Source organism: Argiope bruennichi, chromosome 6, assembly GCF_947563725.1.
Source record: "Argiope bruennichi chromosome 6, qqArgBrue1.1, whole genome shotgun sequence".
Taxonomy (NCBI): Eukaryota; Metazoa; Arthropoda; class Arachnida; order Araneae; family Araneidae; genus Argiope; species Argiope bruennichi.
Window position 1 is genome coordinate 102,900,838 of NC_079156.1, and position 25,377 is coordinate 102,926,214.

Below are 25,377 nucleotides of genomic sequence, written 5' to 3' on the forward strand. Positions count from 1 at the left end.
TATTGATTTAGTGACCCTATTATTTTATTCTACTTTTATAAAAAAATTTGCATAATTTGGGACGACAGTTTTCATAATTTCACTGAAATTCATAACATTTTTCATTGTTTCATCTAATAAGATTTTTCTTCCGTTGTGGAAAACTAAGAAAGGAAAAATTTTGTCTAATATCATGTAGCTTGTCAAAAAGTGAAGTTATACTATATATAGACAATTAAAAGAACGGTGAATCGGACAAATTTGTTTTTGATAATATCATGGGCATTGACTGCATTAGAATGGTTCATATTTCATGTATATTTTAGCGAAACAAGTCCAAGGCTATAAAAATAGCACGGTTTTAATGTCTTACAGTTTGATGCAATTTTGAGAGAAAGTACGTTTATTTTTTAAATAATAAACATTAAGTTATACATAAAAAAATTTAATCATTTTTTCACCTCTTCTTAAACAACTCTTTAATTTATGGGCACCGATCTATTCGAATATCCTGAATTGCGATTGCAATTTTGTTTATAAATTCAACAAAATTTCTTTGTCGATTTTTATCGGCAGTTACAAAGAAAATAGAGCGACCTTCCGTAAACATCTCTTGATCTTTTTATTGACATTCCTGAATTTCTCTGACCTTCAAATCTGATTAACTTCACTGTTTTTATGTCATCAAATATTATTCATTTGATACTTATCTAATGCCTTGATATAAAAAAACTAATCCTATTGTTGTGTTGACTTACCGCTTACATCAAAGATTATGCATTTAAAAGCCATAAATCTTATCAAAAAGCAATAAGGTAAAGATTAATGTCATGTATTGATAAGTAAAACCAAGAATAATTCTTGTTTATAAAACCCAGATTAATTTCCAAAAATGCGGTTTTAATATTTTATTGAGTTTTGCGTTTATTGATGGGATTAGTTGTGGTTATGTTTATGAAAATGTATTTTCTGTGAAAAGTAATCGAAAATTTGAACTAAACTGAGTATTTTCCTATTTTTTTAATTATATAATGTCGTTCTTTCATAATTTTAATGATCTAATTTTGTAACCATTTTTCCCTAGTATATTATAGAGTTAAAATTTTATATGCTTATGTGTTTTCGATGTCAATACATTATTTAAAATAAAATTTCGAGTTTTATTTTAATTAAATAAAATTTTGATTCCCTTTCAGGGAATCCATCTAATTGTTAATTCTAGAAACAATGATTCTCAAGATTGGAAATTGCAAAACAATTAAAATAAAAATATCTGCTTTTTAAACTAATAAAAGTATGTTTTTAGTTAAATTTAATTTTGAATGAATATTAATTAATCTATGCTTTTATAGCATCACAATGCACATCAAATTTCATTCAATATATTTCTAAAATTTTATCATACGACAAGGATTTGTTACATTTTTTAAGCGAAATATTTTTTTAGAATACTGAAATGAACATTTTCAGAGATTTTGAAAAGCTATCCTTATTAATAGTTATATTTTATGACAAAAATATACACTTCTTAACACAATAGACTACAGCAAAACCGTGAAATCGAGACCGTATCGAGCGGTTAGGAAATTATATTTGTAAAGAGATAAATAAATAGATGTTAGTTAAATTTTCATGCTCTTATGTACTAATTTACACTCGGTCTTTTTTTAAAATTCTAATTTAGACAACCAGAAGAAAATGGATATATTTGATATATTTTCAATGAATGACGTTACAACGAGCGCATAAATAAATGGAATAACAAAGATGTAGGTTATACAAATTTTGATTAAGAAGTAGCATGCAACAAAGTGCCTTAACAATGAGAACTACAGATCCGAAATGCTGCACCAAGGAACACTGGCTCGTTGAATTCAATTAGTTTCAATTAGTTGAAGTTTAATTATATTAAAGTTCTGCTTTTCAGCCGAACACCCAGGATTGTTTTAGGATGGACTTCAGAGTTCTCAGCTGTGTAGCGAGGACGACAAATGAGCTGGCACCTCTCTCTCCAAACTTCTCCCACACCAGCATAAGGCCATTTAGCCCGGATAAATTTGATATGCACCGTATCCACTTCAATGGAATCCGGTCTCAAACCTGGAACCTGCATATCCCTAAACCTAGAATTTACCACCGCGGCCACCTGAATTTTTGAAAACATAACTCTATACATGCTCAGTTTGTTTTATTGCCCTACAGATATCGTTGTTTCCATGTCATAGATGGAAGGAACTTCATAAAGCACATGAGACAATGAATATATGAATCAATGTTTTTGCATATATTCATTGTCGTCTCGAGAAGCATATAAAGTTTCAATCGTCCAAACCAATGGAAATCTGATGATGCTTGGAATTTATGGGGTACCTGGCATCAATGTCCATCTCATTTGGCCACGCCTTTTAATTGCCATGTGCGCTGTATGTGGTAGTGGAGCAGTTTGATATCCGTTACCTGTAATTCTGACTTCATCATTCGTAAGATTCCCTGCATTGTTCTTCAGGAATGACATTTCCACATTCGAAAGGTCGTTGTTGGAGGTTAAATCGTGTTTCGGGGCTAAGTGATGGCATGTCCTACCCCCACATATCCACAAATCTCCCAATTTCCCCTCTACTTCCTTATTCGAAATGGACGGGTCCTTCCCCAGGCCCCTCGAATTTTAACCTCTTGGTAGCATCTCCCACCACCTGGTGTGCTTGAATGTTCTAGAAAGTATGTGATTCCGAAAGAACGTCGCCATCACTTGGTTGCGTAACAACTTTTTTTTTTTTCTTTTGGTATCTCAAATTTTTTGATTCTAATAAATCCAGAATTTTTCCACTCTGGGCGTTGACTCACAAGTTGGTGTAATAAGATTAAAGATTGGACTTCTATGGTTAGCTTATCCATGTCAACAAGTAATAAATATTAAGCATAGATGAAATGGTAAAATATCGACGCTTTTACCTATAAAATTCATTTCTCTAATGTTTATTATTAACGAGCTACAATGGACTGTGCATTAATTTTTGACTTGTTAATTTATTTTCATTGACCATGGAGGGCAACGCGTGGATAAATAAGTGCATTAAAGTAAAATTGAAATAATAATGGGATCGCGAATTCTCTAAACTCGGGGATCCAGAATTTTAGATCTTAAAAGAATTATATCTCAAATTGAAGTAAAGAGATAAGGGATTGGTTTTCTATGGTAGCATACGGAGAACAACAGGCAATAAATATTAGGCGTAAGTGAAGTCTTAAAGGATCAATGCTTTTACCCCCAAAATGTTATTTATTTAATGCTTATCATTAGCTTAACATATACGGATTATGCATTATTTTTTTACTATTCTATGGATATTGATTGACCTTGGATGAGATCGTGTAGATAAATAAGTACACCAATTAAAACTGAAAAAAATTATTTGATCACGGAATCTTTCGATTCAAGATCCAGAATTTCTCCACTCTAAACCTGTCTAGAACATTAGATCAATGTACACAGAAAAAAAAAACAGTTGGCTCTTGCATTACATGATTAATACGCTGGCACGAGCACGCAGCTCAAAACACGGCGTCATCTCCACAGTAGATTTACCAGTAACAAAAGAAAATGAAAACTAAGCATAGGCAAAAAATCAATAAATTTATCTACAAAATTTCATCTCTGAAGTGCATATTATTAGTGAATTACTGTAGATTCTGCTTTACTTTTTTTTTATCTGATAGATGTACCTTTTTCGATCATGAATAATTACATATCAATAAATAAATACATTAAGTGGAACGGTAATAATACAAGCAAGTAAATAAGATGTTATATAAAATATTCTAATTCGGTATTGATATTGAGATGAATCACATATCTAAAATCAATAATTCAGGATTTAGACTCGATGAATATAAATTTGAAATATGGAGCTTCTTATAAGACAATTTAAGTAGTATATTTATTAAAAACGACATTTGCCCATTTGAACAACTTTTGACCCCTTGCCCCAAGAAAGCGGGTTCTCACAATTATAATTTGCATACCTTATGCATACATTCAGCGCTGAGTATAAATTGAAATCAGATTTTATCTGATCATAAGTTAAGAAATGTTAATTTCATGTGTCATCACATTTTGCTTGGAGTTGAACAATAAATTTTAGAAAGTTTTTATCAGGGGGAGACGGTACAACGTTAAAAACATCTTTCCAAATATAATGTTTCTCGTTTACATGTGTAAATAATTTTCAAAGAGAAACTATTTCAGTCGTCAAAGGATACTAACTCGAAATCTCAGACATTTTTAGACTTTGCCTCATGAGAAAAGCATACTTAGAATACGGTCTCTAAACACAGCAACACAAAAATGTAAAAATCTAAAAAGAGTGAAAATCAGTGGAGTTTTTAAAACCAAAATGACAGATTTTTGAAATTTGCTAAATTTTGTGGTGTCTGCCTTCGAGAAGTCTGTTTTTTCTCTATTGCATATTTATGTGAATATGATAATTCAAAAACATAACTTATATAAAGATGAAACTTGTCATGTACTTTAAATATTTGAAATTGCCATACATCCATCTGTCTGTCTGTCTGTATATACTTCATGTGATAACTGAAACTTATATGTATGTGTGCGTGGTGGTGGTGGTGGGTAATTTTCTCAAAACTTTCATGCATATTTCCTGATAAAGATGCTATTTTCTTTCATTTCCAAATAAAAATGTTTGACCTTGAGTAAGGCGGTGAACACTGCGAGTGTTCAGATTTTTATTTCCGGAATCACACTCAGGAGCGTAATTTCTTTCATAGTATAATGGAAAGAAGAAAAAAAAGCAGTATGATCTTTGGATAACTTTTTTTTCCAATCAATTGAAACCAAAAGTTGACATATAGATGCAATTTTATTGTCGAGATGACACACTAAATTTAATTTATCTATGACAGTGCGATTTGAGTTCAGCATTTACATGCATGCAGATGTACAGACTATTAAAGTATTGACATATTTTCCTCAAAAACTGATACGGATTTGCACTTTAGATGCTGAAACCGTTGTAATGATTCAGTTTCTTCCCTGCTTGACCATGGTGACGTTTCTTTTCCCACGCTCCATAGTTAACATCCAGACAGCAGTATCAGCAATGGCGACGCCCTACCGCAGTGTAAGTGCTTCCAGAAGTGCCAGGTGGTCAATCCCTTTAAAGTAAGGACATCTGCGCAATTAGTGCGAGTCCAGATAAGGGACCCCACCTGCATTGTATTTGAAACAGATGTAAACCTGCATTCTTTACATTGTGGGGGGTGGCTCCCCAACGGATTCCCACGGCAACGGCAACGTCGTGATGTTTCGGAGTTCCGCGATGTGACAAAGTGGTCACGAGCACCTCCACATCATAATTTGGAATAGATACTTTAATTTGTTAGTTTAGGGAAAGTTAAATTAAATTGAACTAGTTTAGACGAGCGCAGTAAAGCTCTAACGTCATGAAATTTGGTAATTAATTTTATTTATACATATTTTTACAATATTTGATCTAATTTGTTTAATTAAAATAATAAAAAGATTATTTATGGGGTAAATAGATAATTTTAATGGATTTACGTTGCACGTGCCTTTTTCTATGGGGACTAATTTTAACTGGGCTGAATAAAATTACAGAAAATTTTCACGCGTGTAGCACATCGTAGCTATCTAGGGCCTAAACAGTAATAATTTTGAGAATTTTAAGCCACCAGATTGGCAACAGAGGGATTCTCACGGTCGACATTAGACCAGTGAAGTTGTTGCTGAACGATTATTGGATAACCGGGAAAATGGTCTGATGTGAATGAGGGTGGGAACAGGACAAAAGTGCGAGGAGATTGGAAGAGGGGGAAGAATTATGGAGAAGGAGGCAGAGAGCGGAGTGTCCGACGAGAATTCCACCCGAGAAGATTCAGTGGATCCCTGGAGCTACGGCCTGTTTGCGAGAACGCTAAAGAGTCGGCTAGCTGTTTCCTTGGGAAGGTTTCTCCGAAAGTATTCGAGGATCTATCCTTGTTGTGTCGAATAAAAATCATTTAACCTAGAACTCATTTAACCTAGATGATGAACTGTAATTTGATGTAAATAAAGCTGTAAATAAAGAATTTGATCATAACGCTACCTTTTATTGGATCGAGACTTTACACCGTGTTCTAAGTGTTGCTCATGTTACTACTTACGTTTTATAATTATTCTTTTCATTTACTCTTAGACTGCTCCTTTGAATAGCAAAATTGTCAAAATTCGATAGAAATCTACGCATTTGGTTTAAAAATCACATTCCAAAATTCATTCATCTAGCTCAAAACATTTTTTGAATTAGCATGTTCATAGAATTGGTAAAAAATCGATATCAAAATCTTATCTTTATAAGTAAGAAAGAAAAAAGAAATTAATATTGAAAGAGTATTTAAAAAAAGAGTAAATTCATCGTCAAATATTTAGCAGGGTAATTTTATAAAAATGAAAAACAGATGAACACATATTTCAAATGAGCAATAAAAATGAAAATGTCAATATTTATATTTTAATTTTCATGATCGCAATTAAAATATTTAAAAATAATCGTTTGATTCTTATTTTTGTGATGTTACAATAACGCATTAATAATAATTCCGAAATACAACCATTTAAAAATTTAAACCACTTCGCAATACGCATATAGAGTCGAATTTAGTAATTCCTGTTTATAATTTCTCACATACGTGATATACAGAAAGTATAGAAATCGTCAAAAAATTTCAACTCCATATTTTGTCGATTCTTCACGTTTTAGATAGCCCTGAGTTTAAAAAAAAAGAAAGAATGTCCGTACGTCTGTGACAAAGATAACTCATAAACGGTTTGAGCTAGACGGTTGAAATTTAGTATATGGACTTTACGCAAAATTTGCAGATTTCTATGAAATTTTGAATAAAATCTGTTCAAAGAAAGTCCATCTATCCAGGTGTTCGAATATAAGTTAGTACGGAAATTACAAAACGAAGCGAGTTAGATAAATTAAATTCGATGCACAGATTTAAAATCTATAATGTAGACGTCTTTCAAATTTTGAGACAAATCCAACTGCGGGTTGACTGTCTGTCGGTCTGTATTTTCAGAAACACATAAACGCGATAATTTAAAAACGCAATGATTTAAATACATCAAATTAAATATGGGATTTTGTGACTACAATTGGAGTTTTGTATCAAATTTTTGTTCCAATAAGTTGAGAAAAACCTGTCTAAAACACAAATTTCGATTTTTGAATACTAATTAATACAGCGATTAATCGCAAAGCAATTCGCCAAGGATGATACGATAGATTCATTAAAAATGCGAAATTCAAGCCCAAAGTTAATATTTTTTAACTATTGTACGGCAGTGCCATGTAAAGCTTTCTGTGGCATGACAAATTTATTAGAGAATATACAAGTAAGTTTAGTTATAATGGTTTTATTTAATAAAATAATAAATTCAAGATAAAATGATCTATGCCATTATTATGTATTTGTAACTGAAACTTTGTATTTGCTAATACTCAACTTAAATACACTAGCTCCATATATTTATTACATAATTATTTCTCCTTAAACTTAAAATAACGGTAACTGAAATTAAAAACTTTAACTGGAAATCGCGAAATAATCGTGACAACTCAAAAGCTCTCAGAGAAAGCGATTTCATGCACCAGTTACTAAAAATTCAAAAACCACGGAGTTGGAACTGAAAAAAAAAACCCGAATATTTTTTTAAACTTTCATTGCAACAACAATACGAGCCAGAGCCTTCTCATAGAAATAAATAGGCCATCAGGCATGACGATCAACACCAAGAAGTGAAAATACTGGTTTCGAACGTGTCTTTCGTCTGATCTTGAAAACGCATGTAGTTCAGGATTCTGTTGTTACCATCCAAATCACCTGTTCTTGGAAAGGCGGAAGTTCAGAACGATGACACCTGCTTTTATCAATTGCGCCCAGTTACGCAATATCGGTTGCCAAACACAATTGTATTTACTTCGGGTTCATTGTAACCAAAGAGACCAAATCTCTTGGATTGGACTATTTATGCCAAACACAATTTTATTTACTTCGGGTTCGTTGTAACCAAAGAGACCAAATCTCTTGGATTGGACTATTTATGCCAAACACAATTTTATTTACTCCGGGTTCATTGTAACCAAAGAGACCAAATCTCTTGGATTGGACTATTTTTTCTGATCTAAAAATATATCAATCCTGTACCTATCTTCAGTTTGAATTAAATGTCTTGAATTTTACTTATATATGAGTTGAGGACCATAGAATAATGTTTAATTGGATTTAATTTTTGAAAATGGTAGCTAAAATAATTAATTTTAAATAAAAATTAGGTAAAATCGAATTTTTCATTGTAGTTTTTGCTACATACCTAATATGATTAGACATCGCAAATTATTTGAGAGAGTCTTATTTCCATTTCTTTCATTGTCTTCGAAAATAACATTATTGGCTATTGTTAACGTAAGGGTGTTGCCGAATTCGACCGACAAATTCAGAGGTGATAGTAAGCATCAAGAGAATAAAAAAAATCACCATACAACATAGGGTTCCAAATGACGTTTAGTAGGTAAAAATCACAAAAATATAAGGAATACAAGAATTGTTGGAAACTATAAAAAATTAACAAATCATGCTTCAACTATGAATTTTTTTTTAAGTGAAAGCAGATTCTTAAAAGTTTATTTTCATGAAAGTAGCAAACCGATTTGATGATTCAGAGTGTCGTAAATTACTGAAAACGAAAAAGTAGTTTAGAACCCTTATCTGCAAAAATATTAAAACTTGAAGAAAAATAGAAATTTGAAAATGTAAGTAATTTTGTACTCTTTAATTTTATCTAAGCATGTAGTGTGAAAACAGAGAAGTTTTTAAGATATATATAAAAAAAAAAAATGTGCACCAGCAAACATCGCTGCGACATCGGTAACGATGTTTGCATATTTTGTTGCCAAATTCGAAAGATAAATCCAGAGAGGTTATAGTAGGCATTAAGGAGATGAAAAGTTGCCAGAAAACATAGGGTCGCAGGTGACGTTTATTGGGTGAAAATCTTAAAACAGACGTCAAGAAATCAATAAGTTGGTAAAGAGAATTGTCACTAGAGAGTCTCGAAGTTAAAAAAAAAAAAAAAAAACTCTTACCACTTAAGAGCAGTTTGTTATGCAAAATCTGATCTGTCCCTGTTATTGTCATAGGATACAAAACAATAAAATAATTAATTTTAAGAAAATGTAGCATTAATTTGTTTACAAATTTTATAAAAAACTAAAATGATTAGATGTCCCATATTAGCTGGATGAGTTCTGGATTTCAGTTAAATAGCTTAGTTTGTATATACTTTAAAGTAATTGTCAGTAAATATTTAATACTAAAATCCATTAACTAAACATAATTTTAAATTGTTATTCAGAATTTTTCTTTCAAATTATTACTCTGTATAGAATATAATCACCCTTATAAGACCAATGTTGATGAATTAATCGAAAGTAAGAAAATAGTTGAAGTAAATGTATTATTTATCACTTTTTTTGATTTTTAATTTTTATTTATTAATAATTAAGGGTTTTATTTTTCTATTTTTAAATTTATTCCCATGTTTTATTAATTTCATTATTATTATCATGAGAGAACATGATGTTGTTTTGGTTTGCCGTTTTTAAAGCCTCAAAATGCATGCACAGAAAATAGGTGATTTATCGTTTTTAAGGCATCAAATTTTTCCTTTTAGAAAATGTTAAAGAAGGTTGTCACATTTGGCGACTTATCGCCAACAAAAAGTTACAATTTCATGCGAATGTCTGTCATGTACCCAATTCTCTTGTTTGGGCAGCACGTCAAAATTGTATCAATCTCCAAAAACTCGCCTAAATATTGCCATCCTGGATGGATACCATAAATAATAACAAAAGGCTTTTAGAGGTTGCAATAAAAAATTGTTATAATTATATTTGGTGAGAAATCGCTCCAAATATTTCCAACTTTGGCGACTGTACATTAATCTTAAGCCTAGTTGTAATCGTTATGACTTCCCTACGGAAATCGATGTTCATATCTTCCAACAAACAGTCTCTGTATTACCTTAAAACTCAAAAAGAAATCATCTTTTTAATGATATCAATTTCATATCTGTATAGTTTTTATTTAATTTTAATAATATTTTAATTCATTTTGATACATTATCTGAAATAATCTTTTGAAATGCATAGAGTCATCTATCAAAATATTCAATTACGTATTTTTTACCAATCATCAACTCAGTTGCAAGAGTTTCACACTGCCTTTTGTTTCCTAATCTATACACTTTTTAATCTGTAGTAAATTAATTCGATTAATTATGTGTTTCAATCTTTATTTATTTAATGAAATTGGAGAAAATTATGCCAATATTCTTAATTTTTAGCCTATTCTTCAATATACTCGTTTGATTGTTAGAGTTCTGGTTATCTTGCTAGAAGAATTATATATCAAGATACTATGGTTCCTTATTACATAAATGTTCTATCATGTTACTTCAGCTGATGCAACAGAATTATTTGGTTTTTATCGGACAACTTTTAACGCGAAGTTCGTTTAACCGCAAATGGGACATTAAAAGAATAATACCAGGAAATGTAATTTAATAAAACGCTTTCGTTTGTAATAAAAACACATTCCAATTATTTCCTTGCGAGTTTCATTAAACAATATAATGAATGTTTTGCTCAACATTTTTCAATTCCAATACTAGAAAACAAAAATCATGGAATGAAAAAGCAACATTTACAACAAAAGTTTTAGAATGTAAAACAGTTCAGTAATTTAATATGCTCTGTTTGATAAACATGATTCGAGTTTGCTACAAAATTTATTTAACAATAAATGGAGTAGCAGAAGGGGAACAATGCGAGGAAGTACAAATTGATGAAACATATCATGACATAGTTTAACATGGTCTCATTAGGGTTAGCGAATTATTGTTTTGAGATAATTAAACAACAAAAGCAACTCAGCTTATTAGGATGATTTAAAGTTTTCTAGCAATAAAGAAAATTCAAAATTTCTAAACATCATCAGTACGAGATTTACGATTATTTTGTTTCATTAGTTATGATTTCGTCGATAATGTAGCCGACCTTTGCAAAGTGGATTGGAATGCATTTGTTTTAACGTGAATACGGTACGTCATTGCTATGGAACTGTCATTCTTTTTAAATAGTTCTTGCTTTGCTTTGTCTTGATCGTTTGCGATTGAGAAATAAACGAAAAGAAAGGTATTCTTCATTACATAAGTTACACCTATTTAAAATAATTGAGATTCTCTAATGAAGATGCAAGACCACAAGGAAACAAATTAAATCTAAAACTCTCTTTCAAATCACTGTTCTTTCTTTGTAATGAGTATTCCTACAGTACTGTGCAAATTAATTGAGACAAACAGATTTTTTTAAGAAAATAGTTCCTTTCTCAAAGATTTTCTGCCTCAAACTGTTTTCAACTGCATTTTCTTAGAATGTGTGACTGCCCTTGAATAGTCTAAACCGGTTTGACCACGTGATCATGACATGTCGAAAAATTTTCCCTTCAGTTGCTGTAAAAAGTGGTTGCTTGTGTGAATTGTCTCCTTCTGACGTGTATTTAAAAAAAATGGATATCACTCCCAGGAAAAGGACTAAAAGTATTACCCTTAATCAGCATACTTCTATGGCTGTGAGGGATATTGCTGCAGTAATTGGAGTTGGAAAATCCAGTGTTTCTAGGATTATTAATCAGCAAAAGAATTTTGGGGGCAGTGTCTCCAAAATGAAAGAGTAAATGTGGACGCAAACGCAAGACCACACTTCGAACAGACAAATTTCTTGTACGAAATAGTACAATGCATCCTTACAAAACAAGTAGAGATCTTCAGAGAGAATTATTAGCTACTGGTATGAGCATGGATTCATCGAAAGTTCAAAGAAAGCTTAGTGAAGCTGGGAGATTTGCAAGAAAACCAATAGAAAAACAGTTATTAACACCTGCAATGAAGAAAAAACATTTGTATTGAATCAGGAAATATCAATCCTGGACTGCACAAGATTGGAAGAAGGTTGTATTCAGGAGCAAAACGCATTTTCTTATACAAGGGTTTCGACCAAGATTTGTCAGGCGAATTGGTGGAGAACCCATCAGGGAACAACATCTTATTCACACAGTAAAGCACCCTCAGAAACAGTTGTTTTACGGTTATTTTACTTCTGAAAGACCTGGAAGCTTAGTACTAGTTGAAGGGATGATGAACTCTAAACAATACATTTCTATAATAGAAAGTAAAATTGTGCCTATGATGCAAACATTCGCTGGTATCTTTCAACAGGATCTTGCTCCATGCCATCCTTCTAAGCTTAACGAATTTTTTTCAAAAACGGAAAATAATGGTTTTTTATTGGCCTGGTAATTCTCCTGATGTAAATCCCACCGAAAATTTGTAGAGCATTGTAAAGAGACGTCTGAGTAAAATGAACTGCTCAACAAAGAAAACAATGATTGAGAATGCTATAAAAGTTTGGTTTCGTGATGACGAGATCAAAAATGTATGTTCTAATTTAGTGGAATCCATGCCAAACCGTGTACAGGATCTCATTCAAGCTAGAGGAGGACATATTTTGTATTAGACTGCTATACTGTGCATGTAAGTTAACCTATACTAATTAAACAACATTTGTGAAAATTTTTGTGTTTGTCCCAATTAATTTGCAAAGTACTGTACTTTCCTATGTAAAAAGAAAAAACTTTATGATTGTCAAAAGGTTCAGTCTCAAAATTTTGATAAATCTTCACGATTCTGACTTCTATGAGTTTGAAAAACATAATTTTGAAATTATATCTATTTGTCTCTCGGTCTGTCTGTTAATAATTTCCATTTCTATTAAGGACAAGTAGCTGAATCCAAAAGAATATTTCTAACTTTTTTACTTACTATAGTCAAAAAATTCGAATTCGAGATTTTGACGAATCTCCACTTTTTAGATCTCCCTGAGTTCGAGAAACACATTTTTGGAAAATGTCCCTCTGTCTGTCTGTGACAAAGATACCTTAAAAACGCTTTGACTTGATGAAATTTGATATATGGTCTTAACAACAAATATATAGATTTCTATCAAATTTTGAGTAAAATCTATTCAGAGGAAGTCAGTCTGTACGGCTGTTTGAATATAAATTAACACTATAACTACAAAATGAAAACAGCTAAATAGATAATATTCGGTACACATATGTAATCTCTCACCTATTCCCCAGCTTAGCATTTGATTCTTTGAGTATTCTTGTCATTTTTCTACAATATTTATATTTGAAGATGCGTATGGATCCTGATTACATAACTGATCTATCATGGTACAACAGAGTTATTTAGTTTTTTTTACCAGACAACTTTTAACACGAAGTTCGTTTATCCGCAAATGGAGCACGCACTAAAAGAATAATACCAGGAAATGCGATTTAATAAAACGCTTTGGTTTGTAATAAAACACATTCCAATTATATCCTTGCGAATTTCGTTAAACAATCTGATGAATGTCTTGCTCAACATTTTCTGATTCGAATGCTAGGACACAAAAGTCTTAGAATATAAAAACAACATTTACAACAAAGGTCTTAGAATGTAAAACAGTTAAATAGCTATAATACGCCTTGTTTAAAAAGATCGAATCGAGTTTACTACAAAATTTATTTAACAATAAATGGTGTAGCAGAAAGGAAACAATGCGAGGAAGTGCAAGTTGATGAAACATATCATGGCATAGTTTAACATGATCTCATTAAGGTTAGCGAATTACTGACTTTAGTTGATACATCAAATTAGTGCAATGCAACTCGTTAAAATGATCTAAAGCTTTCCAAGCAATAACAAAATTCAAAATTTCTAAACATCATCAGTACACGATTTACGATTATTTTGTTTCATTAGTTATGATTTCGTCGATAATGTAGCCGACATTTGGAAAATGCAATGGCATCCATTTATTTTCAAGTGGATACGGCATTTTATTGCTAGGAAATTGTCATGTTTTGCTTTGCTTCGTCTTAATCTATTCTTATTATTTTACGATTGTGAAATAAACGGAAAGAAATGTTTTCTTCATTATTTAACTTACTCCAATTTAAAATAATTGACATTCTCTAATGAAGATGAAATGACCACAAAGAAACAAATTAAATGTAAAATTCTGTTTCAAATTGTCGTCCTTTGTTCATAACGAGTTTTCCTACTTTCTTATGAAGAAAGATAGAATTTTGTAATCGTCAAAAGGTTCAGTCTGGAAATGAATCTCGACGATTCAGGCTTCTCTATGAGTTTGAAAAATCCAATTTTGAAATTATGTCTATTTGTTTCTGTGTCTGTCCGTTAATAGTTTCCGGTTCTATTAAGGACAAGGAAATGAATCCAAAAATCCAAAAGAATATTTCGAACTTTTTTCTTCACAAATTAAGCAACAAACATTATAAAAATATTACATTTCATTTAGCAGTCACTAAATCTTAACAGGAAAAAAAAATTACATATTTAAAAATGTAACGGAAATATCCTTTATTTGCTCAAAAAATTCTATGTATATGTGTGTGTGTGTGTGTGTGCTAAATAATATAATTTTTTAAAGAGTAATCAATTCTATATAATTATTGATTTATAATTTATTTCGTATACTTTATATATATATATATATATAAATTTTTATTTCTATATTTTATATACTTTTTTTAAATATATATACTTGAAAATATATTTTTAATTTAATTTGCTATAAATACTCAAAATTGTTGTTGAAAATTTATAGATAAGAGTACTTGTTATTTATAAGGGCACTTGCTATGGACAAGCTCGCTGTCGAAGTCAGCGACTTTAAGCCAAGGGTGCGTCTCTCGTTTTAGTAGCGTCAGCTAGTGCCGTGAGTGCGTCTTAGCTACTCACGCGTCACATTCGCTTGCACAACCCCCTTTTACAGGTGGGCACATTCACACATCTCACAGAAAGAACATATGAAGAACAATCATGCTCAAACCAGGACTCGAACCCAGGACCCCCAGGTCACGAGGAAGACGCGCTACCCCTATGCCAGGACGCAGGCAGTTGCTAGTTATAAGTATAACGAGCCAAACTACTATTAAAAAAGATGTATTTGACCTTTTTAATCTTTTTATTAAACAAGAAATCAGAAGAGGAAGCGATAAGTCACAGGAAGTTATTAAAATAAGAAAATGAAAATGAAAGAATTTCGAATAGAATAAGCAATATCCCAAAAATTCAAACAGTTACGTAAATCTTATAACTTTAAATGAACAATTCTTGTATGTAGATAAATTTATTTATTTCGTTTTTCTCGAAAAGAGCTCTAACGATTTGGTTCAAATTTTATATTTAGATAAGGTTTTGCTTTTTAAGTTTATCTATATAAATGTTTTTCCTGAAAAAACGCGATTCTACAGAATTTTCTTTTATAACTAACTGTTAGAATAAGTCAATTCAACGTCTTCTACGAAGATTGGGCAGTGCAGTATAGTGGCCCGAACAACATAAACAACGTGCCGGCGTCCTGGCGTAGAGGTATTTTTTTTTTATATAGCGCGTATTCCCCGTGATTTGGGCTTCCTGGGTTCGAGTTACGGTTTGGGCATGGTTGTTCCTACGTTTTTCTATCTGTGAATGTACCCTCCTGTAAAAAGTGGTTGTGCAAGCGAATGAGTGATGCGTGAGTAGCAAAGTCGTACTCTTGGCACTAGTTGACGCTACTATAAAAACAAGGGATGCTCCCCCACTGGTTTAAAATCGCTGTCTTCATAACAGCGGGCTTGCCCATAGCAAGTGCCTTAAGAAACAGCAACATGAATAACGTATGTGTCGCAGGTTCGAATCGCGCATTTCGCTTCTTTTCATTACTTTTTTTTTTTTACTTATTTATATTTAAGATTTTTGTTTTTTAATCTTATTTATATAGATTTTTTTCCTGCAAAAATGCTATTTTACGTAAGAAAAGCATTTTTTTATAACTAACTATAAGAACCTTTTTCTGTCTGCTTCTGTTGCATACAGCAATATCTAAGACCCGATTTCACCATGGTAAAACTGAGTGCAAGTTCAAAAACATAAGTAATGGTAGATAAACTGTAAAAGGAATACTGTAATACAGCAGGTTGTTTCGATTAATATGTTAAACTAGATGCATTCATGATTTTTTTATTTAAATGACCAGTTCATATGTAGGTAATATTAAAAAAAATCATATGTAATCAGTATGTGATTCGTATCTAAATATTAACTATCTAATAAATATAAAACACAAGTTTTCAAAAAAAGGGGGAAAAAACTGTCGAGCGAAGCATAATTTTCGATATTTAAATTTGAAATATTATTCTGCGACCAAAATTGCATTTTTATATAAACTTTTAAAACATTAGATCTACAGGATATGCCTCACAAAATATGTGTTCCAATTCTAATCCCTATAAAATTACACGACATTCCCTATTCACAAATTTCTCCTTATTATGATTCTCCTCCTACTTATTATCTCCTCATGAGTTGAGCACTCCCCCTGGTTTAAATGTACATAGCATTAGTCATAAAATGTAAAACATGTCAGGATGAAATTTTCAAGCTTTGATAACGAAGTTACGTAGACATCAGAAAAGTGACAACAATTCATATTGATGAATGAATGAATTGTTGGGAAAATGGCTTGATGAATAATGGGTGTTTAGCTATTTCGTAAGAACTGATTAAAAGTATTTACTTAGTTGCGCAACAACTGGTGATGCTCCGCGCAATGACTAATTCTTTCTTTACAAAAGAATCTTTAAACATTTCTGCAACGCCTGTGAAGTAATTTATTATGACCGAGTTAGAAAAGATGATAATGAGGTGAATGTACCAATATTTGACATCCTAAAGACGAACCACTTTATTTAATGTTACGCAATGCACTTCGAATAAAAATACTTTTCCATTATCCAAAAATACAGAAAATGATTTTGTATTTACAAAACGGAAGGAATATTATTTGTCGATTCTATTTACCAGTATCTAGTTCTTAAAAAAAATTAAGAATTAAAAATTTTTACAATGCATTTTTTATCGTTTACTTGCTGTCCCTTTTCCCTCCTTCATTTTCTTTAAGCTAAAAATTCTATTTAAAATGACAAATAATTAAAAGATATCTCATTAAATTTTGTGCTAAAAAAGTCCAAAATAATATACAGTGGATTCCTCTTGAAGTGCTTACTTTGGCTCCGAGTCAAAATGAATACTACATCCGAATGATATCATTTGCACAATTCATTTATTTTAATTTGAAATAGAAAAATAGATGCAATGTATAAGATATAAAAATATTCAAATATATTTAATTTTTTGTAATTTTCTTTAAAAAGTTGTCGAGGCTATTGATTTATAAAGCATTCACTGGAAAACACTTCATCAAAATATTCAGCAAATGTTGGACAAACTCTTCATCAAAATGTTCAGTAAATGTTGGACAAATTTTGGATAAATCTTTCATCAAAATATTCAGCAAACGTTGGATAAATCGTTCAGTAAATTGTTCAGCAAATAGTTAGATAAACCTTTCAGAATAACGTTTAGCAAATGTCGAATAAACCTTTCGGAATTATGTTCAGCAAAAGATTCAGCACATTATTGAACGGACCTTCATAAGGTTCGAAGGGCTTTCAAAGTTAGGTGGGCTGATAGTAGCTTCTCTTTGGGTCCCTACTCATCATCATTCTTGTCGCTCCTGTATACTATCAACTCTTCGATTCATCTGTTCATGGAAAATTGCTTCTTCTGTAGCTATTCTGACTGTTTTCCATTTTATATCAACGTGCATCCAGGCTTCGAAATCGTCATCGGAAAGCACTGCTGACTTTTCAATGAATCAAAATAATCAAAAACTTGATTGGTTCTAATAAAACTTGCATGGGAACCACTTAAACATTGATATCGGTCACTGCCAGCGAATTACTGATCAATACAGCCGTCGGAATTTTCTCTCTATATTTTTTAATCAGTAAAACCGCGATTGATTGTTGCTCTCATGAGTCCTATTAGTTGCGATTATTCTAACATGGTAATGGTTAGAGTTTGATTTCTCACTTTGCTTTACAGAATTGGCCATTACATTTTTTCCGCAACGGTTTTTAATACATTGCATGTTAAGTCAGCCATCTGAGACTCCGACCGCCACGAAGGCACACAGATTTAAACCATAAAAACTGAATGACCGAACCGCCGCAACAGCAACATTGGCGGGAACTGTGGTTGAGTCCTAAGGGCCGTCACCGGCCACGGTACAACTCTCCCCGAAGGAAGTACGCCCCGTCATCGAAGAGAGGAGTCAGATCCCCCACCTATTAGTGTACCCTCTAGGGTGGCGAGATCCAACCACCATGCCGGAAGCATCTCATCCTCATTTCGAGATGCCCCCGGGGTTACATTGCATGTTAAAAAAAAAAGGTACCTCAAAAATACTGAAATGCTTAGTAAAAATGAAAGCGAAAAATTTTCTTTGAAGACAATACTATTAAAAATAAGGCATTTTTTAAAAAAATTTAACAAGAGGAAGAGGGTGGAAAATTTAATTAAAAATAATTGGTTCGAATTTCATAAAACAAATGAATGCATTTTAACAAACTGTATTTAAAATTGATGTCAACAAATTTGTTAAAAGCAAAGAACAAGTTGAATAGGAACTAAACTGATTTCATATAAAAGCCATTTTTTTAAAAAAAATTATTAAAATAGTGTAATGAAGTTTTTAAACACTCTTAATCATTTCCGGATTAAATATTTTGAGACTTCTAGACAATGCACGTTATGTGGCCTCTTTCTCAGTAAGATGGCCAATTTAGTTTCATGTTTTAGCACATTTTCAACATATTAATGATTTTAAAATAATATTTTATTATATTAATGTTGTGAACACGTCACTGCCTGTTTAAATTTATTAATTATCATTCCAGAATACCCGCATTCCTATTTGTACATAATATTATGGAAGTAGGCGTTCGAATTTGTAAATGTTCTAATAACTAAATGAACCTAATGTGACATATAGAATCTGACTAATTATATTTGTTAATGTATTAATATTATCCTAATAATTTATTATTCTTAAAATTTGTATTCTTTTACTAATTAATTTATTTGGCAAGTAGGGAAAATAAAGTTTTAAAATCAAACCTGTTTGCAAACTCCTCTCAATTTAGAGATCCTAGGTAGCTGCCTAGTTCGAAATATGCCATTATCTGAAGTTATTTTGGAAAAAGCTATAATTTCAATTATTATTTAATTAATAGAAAAACGAAATAAAGTTTTAAAAAAAACTTTCTTAACGGGCGTCTACTACTCAAGAAATAATTCCCCGCCAAATATAGTTTATCCTAAACGTTTATTTATCTTACAGCATTCGATAACGCTAAATTTCTCTTTCTGGGTTTAACGATCGGCCTTATAGAAGGCATCATTTTGTACTCTGTTTGATTTTTCGCGTGACATTGAAATTATAGAGACCAAAAAACCTTTACCATTTTAAAAACTCATTTAACTATGAAAACACATTATTGTTAGTCTCTAACATTACTTGGAATCGATTTTTTTTAAAAAAAAAAAAACTCTTTGATCTTGTCAATATTGCAATATACTAGAAAGGTATATATGATCTTAGCACACCATTGACATTAATCATATGGAGTACATCATGAATGAGATAAAGGAATCGGAATTCAATGATTATGGGGACTGTTCTTTATTTTTAATGTAAACCAGCATTATTCAGAAACTGGTCGATCAAATTCTGTTGTAGTAACAAATAATCTCGATAAGAGATTTTCTTGAAACAAAATACAAAAATTATCCAATTCCCTCACGAAAATTATCCAGGAAGGAAGTTTACTTCTAAAATTTCTAACTTAAATGACTCAAGGTCGCTTTGACCAAAATTTATCCACTTATTATTAATTTTGTTTAGATATATTAAAGTTCCGTTTTAAAGCAAAACTAGGACTATTTTGGGACTGACATCGTAATTTTGAACTGTAGTCAGATGACGAGGACGACACCTGAGCTGGCACCTCCCTCTCCAAGCAATTTCTATTTATTTTTTTTATATTAATGCTGATTTATTATATTTTCCCTTCGCGGATCAGTTGAAGTTGATGTTAATATTTTCTTTAGACTGTTTTTTTTATTTTGTTTTTGGCACTGCATCCCTCCTCCATTAATGTATTACTGTTTGTTTCGGTTGTTTTTAATCATTTGAGTGTTCTTGGAATTTTTTCAATTCTTAGAATTTCGAGTCTCTATTATTAATGTTCCCATACATTTTCTTCTAGATTGTGATATAAATTATAACTTTTTATAATTTTTTAATCGCTTTGCCGATGTAAGAGATTTTCTACAACAACTCTTGTTAATGAATATGTGATAGTAAGATCTGAGATGTTATTTGTTAACAGAATGACAGTCCGTCTAATGGGCACATCTTTTAGTCATAAATAAAAATCAATAAATAAAATTATAGAAAATGATTAACAATAAATATAAAATCGATAAAATTACAACTTTTTTGAATTTTGAGAAAGAAATTTTGTGAAAATAATTTTTGTGCAATATTTCCAAAAGTGGAACAGCAACAACAACAAAATTTCGCTTTTTTTACTTGAAAATTCTAAGTATACTTATAAAACACTTGACCTCAGATGCACACTCTCATTATCTAACTTTTTTTAGTTCTTCGTCCAGCAATCATCTCAGCAGGGGTCCAACAGAAAAATATATGAACACATATTTCTCAAACGTAGAATTTCTCAAACGATTAATCCAACAAAAGAAAACTAAAAGACATTTGTATGAACTGACCTTAATGCTGCAATTATTCAAGATTTCTCACTGAAAATGAAATCGACTTGTACCTTCCGGTCATTCAACTTCCACAGCCTTTATTTGAGGTTACGGAATTACTTCATCCCCATTTACAGTAATTATCAGTAAAACATAACCTCTTGAATGAATAAACAAAAAGGATCGCCAAGAACACATGAACTCAGAATTTCAATTAAAAAAATTCAGTTTATTTTCTTTGCATTTCAGCAATGAAAGTGAATGGTGTAAACGAGTTTAGTGGTTAATGACCTATTCTGTCATGCAAATTCAACACGTGTGACATAGGTCAGAAGCTATTGTCCGGTTAATGGACCATCAGGTCCATGCTGGTGGAGGCAAGGGGGTGATGCTATCTGCCCCTTTTAAAGTCCAATAAAGCACGGCTATGAAGAACGGTTAATCAGTCTCGTATGTAGCAAATAAAATCATCAAATAATGTCAACGATCTTCATTATTTTATCTCCTTACTCATTGTTAACAGCCATTAAAAATAATTTGATTGAATATGGATTGACGTTAGTTTGAAGTCATTACCAATTCAGGACATCAAGATATAGCAAATAATTTTCATGTTGAAAAAAAGAATGAAATCGACAAGTGTATTTTCACTCCTTCATAATCAAGAACTGTCTCTGAAGAAGTAATTGGGATAGGATTGTGAGGTTTAGTGGCGCAAAAGCCAAACCTGACCATACTGCGCCAGAATGAGTAATTGGAATAACCTATCTTTTCTGAACATTCCGATATGTTTTAAAAGTTTAATGGAATGCGCGCTAGTAATTTTTTTAGAATAATTATTCTCTTGAACATTAAAATCTAATAACCAATTACTTTGAAATACGGTTGTTTGTAAAAGAGGTCGCTTGGCTTAGCATATGAAAGGGCATAAATAAGAAATTACACGCCCATTTTAGTCAGTATAATGAGATAATCAAATGAAAATGTGAAGATTTTGTTAAACTAGATTTGTTTAAATATTTTACCAATTACGTCAAGTGTAATCAGAAGAGTCACGTTTTTGTCCTCTTTAAATCTGTGACAAAATCTTTCAGAATGGAGAGTTATCCTGGTTTTCAGTAAAATGAGCCTAATTACTCACATTCTTACTCATAAGAGGTTATTTCATACATTCTCCATTTGACAACTAGTTTGTCCACTGAAAGCATTGTTTATGATTGATATTAGCTAAATATCCCACTGTTTAATCTCTTCAAAATGCTTAGGGTAAGATATCTGAGATTTCAAATTATGACAGGAATTTAGGCGTAATATTTTAAGAATTTTGTTTATATTCTATACATTGCCCTTGTGAATCTTCCTATTTATACCACTTAATTCTAACGGTTGCGTGTAAAGCATGCTTAGTATCTAATGCTGTTATTACACGATACTTTGACCAGACATTGAATCAAACGTCTGAGTCAAATGATTCATCAATTACAGAGCAAAGTATTTCATCAACTTGATGTGGTGGATGTTTGAGTTTTTATAATACTTCATGCGGTAAATGTTTGAATATATATATATATATATATATATATATTTGCTTGTTGTCGTGAATGTTTGAGTATTTCTACTACTTGATCTAGTGAATGCTTGAGTATTTATATTATTTGTTTGTTTGTTTCTTATGGCACTTGCCACTGACAAGCCCGCTGTTACGAAGACAGCGATTTAAGCCTGAGGGGGAACGTCTCTTATTTTTTATAGCAGCGCCAACTAGGGCCAAGAGTACGACTTTGCCACTCACGCATCATTCATTCGCTTGCACAACCCCTTTTTACAGGAGGGCGCATTCACACATCTCACAGATAGAACAACAGAAGAACAACCATGCCCAAACCGGGACTCGAACCCGGGACGTCCAGATCACGGGGAAGACGCGCTACCCCTATGCCAGGACGCCGGCATTTATATTATTTGATGTGGGGAATTAAATTTGAGCCACCGTTTGACAGTTTCAGTAAGCAAGTCTATGACGGAAGAAATTGAAATTGTAGTTGTTGTATAGTGGTGGTATTTTTTCTTCCAATATCTTAATTAAAAAATGGGACATAGAAATTATTAAGGCAGTGCTACAAGATGATCTATAGGTTACTTCAAATGATGGATGCTTGATGATTTGTAGCATCGTATGTTGGAATCTCGAACTAAAATCTTCCAAAGTCAAAAGTCGAACATTTGCTTGGAAAATACTCAGGTAGCTATCGATCTTTTAAGACATATTGATAAAAATTAAAATGAAGAAAGAAATGATAATAATAACTTTCTAGTGCATTTATTGCAATTCTTAATTTACTTTGATTACATACTTAATTTTATAATGCTTTTTTTATATATATACACCAAAAAAATGGCATCATGCATTTCTTGATAAAATACACGAACACGAAACGAAATACACGTTTGATAATTTCTAAAAAAAAAAAAAAAAATGTTTTTTTTTATAGTCAAATAATGTTGAAGCTGCTTTCTTAGATTCTTACCTTGAATCATTTATTTGCGATAGAGTGGTGTTATATAAGTTAAAATAACCTAAAATACAAAATATGCAATAAAGGATTTTTTACAATACAGATAATGTTTAATTTTTGGCTTCCAAACGTATACACTTGTAAAATATTCATAAAAGGGTATTTATCGGTTGTGTAAAAGCATAAAACATATCTTTAAATTAATTAAAGCATATACGAAATAATTTAATTAAAAGCAGTTTTGAGAACAAGGTCTTATTTTTATATTCAACAGCAGAATTATTTCAATATTTTAATTGCTTCCAGTTTTTTTTTTTTTTTTTTTTTTTAATTTTGCAATCAATATTTCTCAAACTTACTAGTAGGTGGCGCCTCTGGTTCAGAATCAACATTTAATTTAATTAATGATTAATTGGTTATAGTTATAAAAATTTCAAAATAGCATTTCATTCCGACGATAAATAATTCGCAAAATTTCAAAACTCCAACTCAATAGAATGCGAGTAAAAAATTAAATATGAAATTTCTTGATAAATATAAAATATGTTATATATATACTGTTCATTCTCGAATTTGGAAACCCTCCGCGTTCTTGCGCATGCTTCAGAAGTCGTTTATTTTTTTAAAAAAAGTGGTGATATGAAAGTTGAAATGAGGAGATATATTCTTTTACTAATAGGGTGAACAGGAATTATTTCCGAAATTAGGAGGCTTAATAACCGTCAAAAAGTGCTAGAAGTGCTTGTCTAAGGATTCTGAAACAAGCAGAATGATATATCTGTGTGTTGAAAAAAATCGATCGCACTTACTAGCCGTAATATTTGACATACAGAGCGCCGCGGTGGCCTGGGGGTAAGGTCTCGGCTTCTGAACCGGAAGGTTTCAGGTTCGTGACCCGATTCCACCGAAAAACTGTCGTGTAAGGAGGTCTGTTCCACGTTAAATCCGTCATGACCAAACGTCCTCCCGTTGGTGTGGTGGGGTGTGGAGAGAGGGGTGCCAGCTCAGGTGTCGTCCTCGTCATCTGTCAAGATTACGAGGTCCGTCCCAAAATAGTCCTAGTGTTGCTTTAAAAAACGGGACGTTTATATAACTAAACTTGGCGTACAATAGTCGTAATAGTGGCTCAATACACGTCAGAAGTCAAATTTTATGTAGAAACATTTTAATTTAATATTTTGTGTTATTTTGACTGATTTATGACACGTCTTTGCCCCTAATATCATTTCTAATGATTGTGGCAAAAAATTACCGCCAAAAATAAAACCTTCAGAGTTCTATCTGGCAGCTTTGTGCTGGTATGGTTGTTTACAAAAGAATTTGTTGCTTGTGTGCTTTTGTTTATTGCTAGTACTGCTCTTGTACGCACTTGGCTGTATTTGCTATTTGTGTCTTTGTGTTGAATAAACATCCTTACTGAGCCTGAGACATACACTCATTACATCGAACCTGTAGATTGTCATAGATTTTATGGATTTTCCATAACAATATGGAGATTCATCGAAATTCTCAAGTTGAGTTTCTTTACGTTATCGTTATTACGTACGTATTCACAGATCAGACTAGATGGGTAAAATTTAGTTCATAGTTTCAGCTTTCAAAGCGCAATCAATATCAAATTTTGAACTAAATTTGTCAAAAATTTGACCACCTGTCGACTTGTGTATTCACATGTAAAAAACATAATGACAGTGATTCACACAAATGAAATTTGATATGTGATCTTATTACTTAAGATCTGTGTCAAATTTATTTTCAATATGTCGAAACAAAAGGGCTTCCAAAATGCATACCCTGCTTTCTTCACTCTACTACGAAGCAAGGTATTCAAGTCCTTTACTACAAGAAGAATTAACTGTCCATAGAAGGTGCAAACAATATGAAAAAAACATGTCTATAAGAAACATGTAAATTTATTACACGATAAAATTAATATGGATTTAGATTAATACCCACATAGCACTTTTTGTTTCTAATGTAGCCAACATAATAAATATGCGGAAG

General features: G+C 31.7%; 1 protein-coding gene across 1 annotated transcript in view; it reads right to left on the bottom strand.

Moving 5' to 3' along the window:
* The window catches only part of LOC129972800 (nose resistant to fluoxetine protein 6-like), a 75,801-nt gene that overhangs the window by 44,143 nt on the left and 6,281 nt on the right, over positions 1-25,377 (bottom strand). The gene's annotated exons all lie outside the window — the stretch shown is intronic.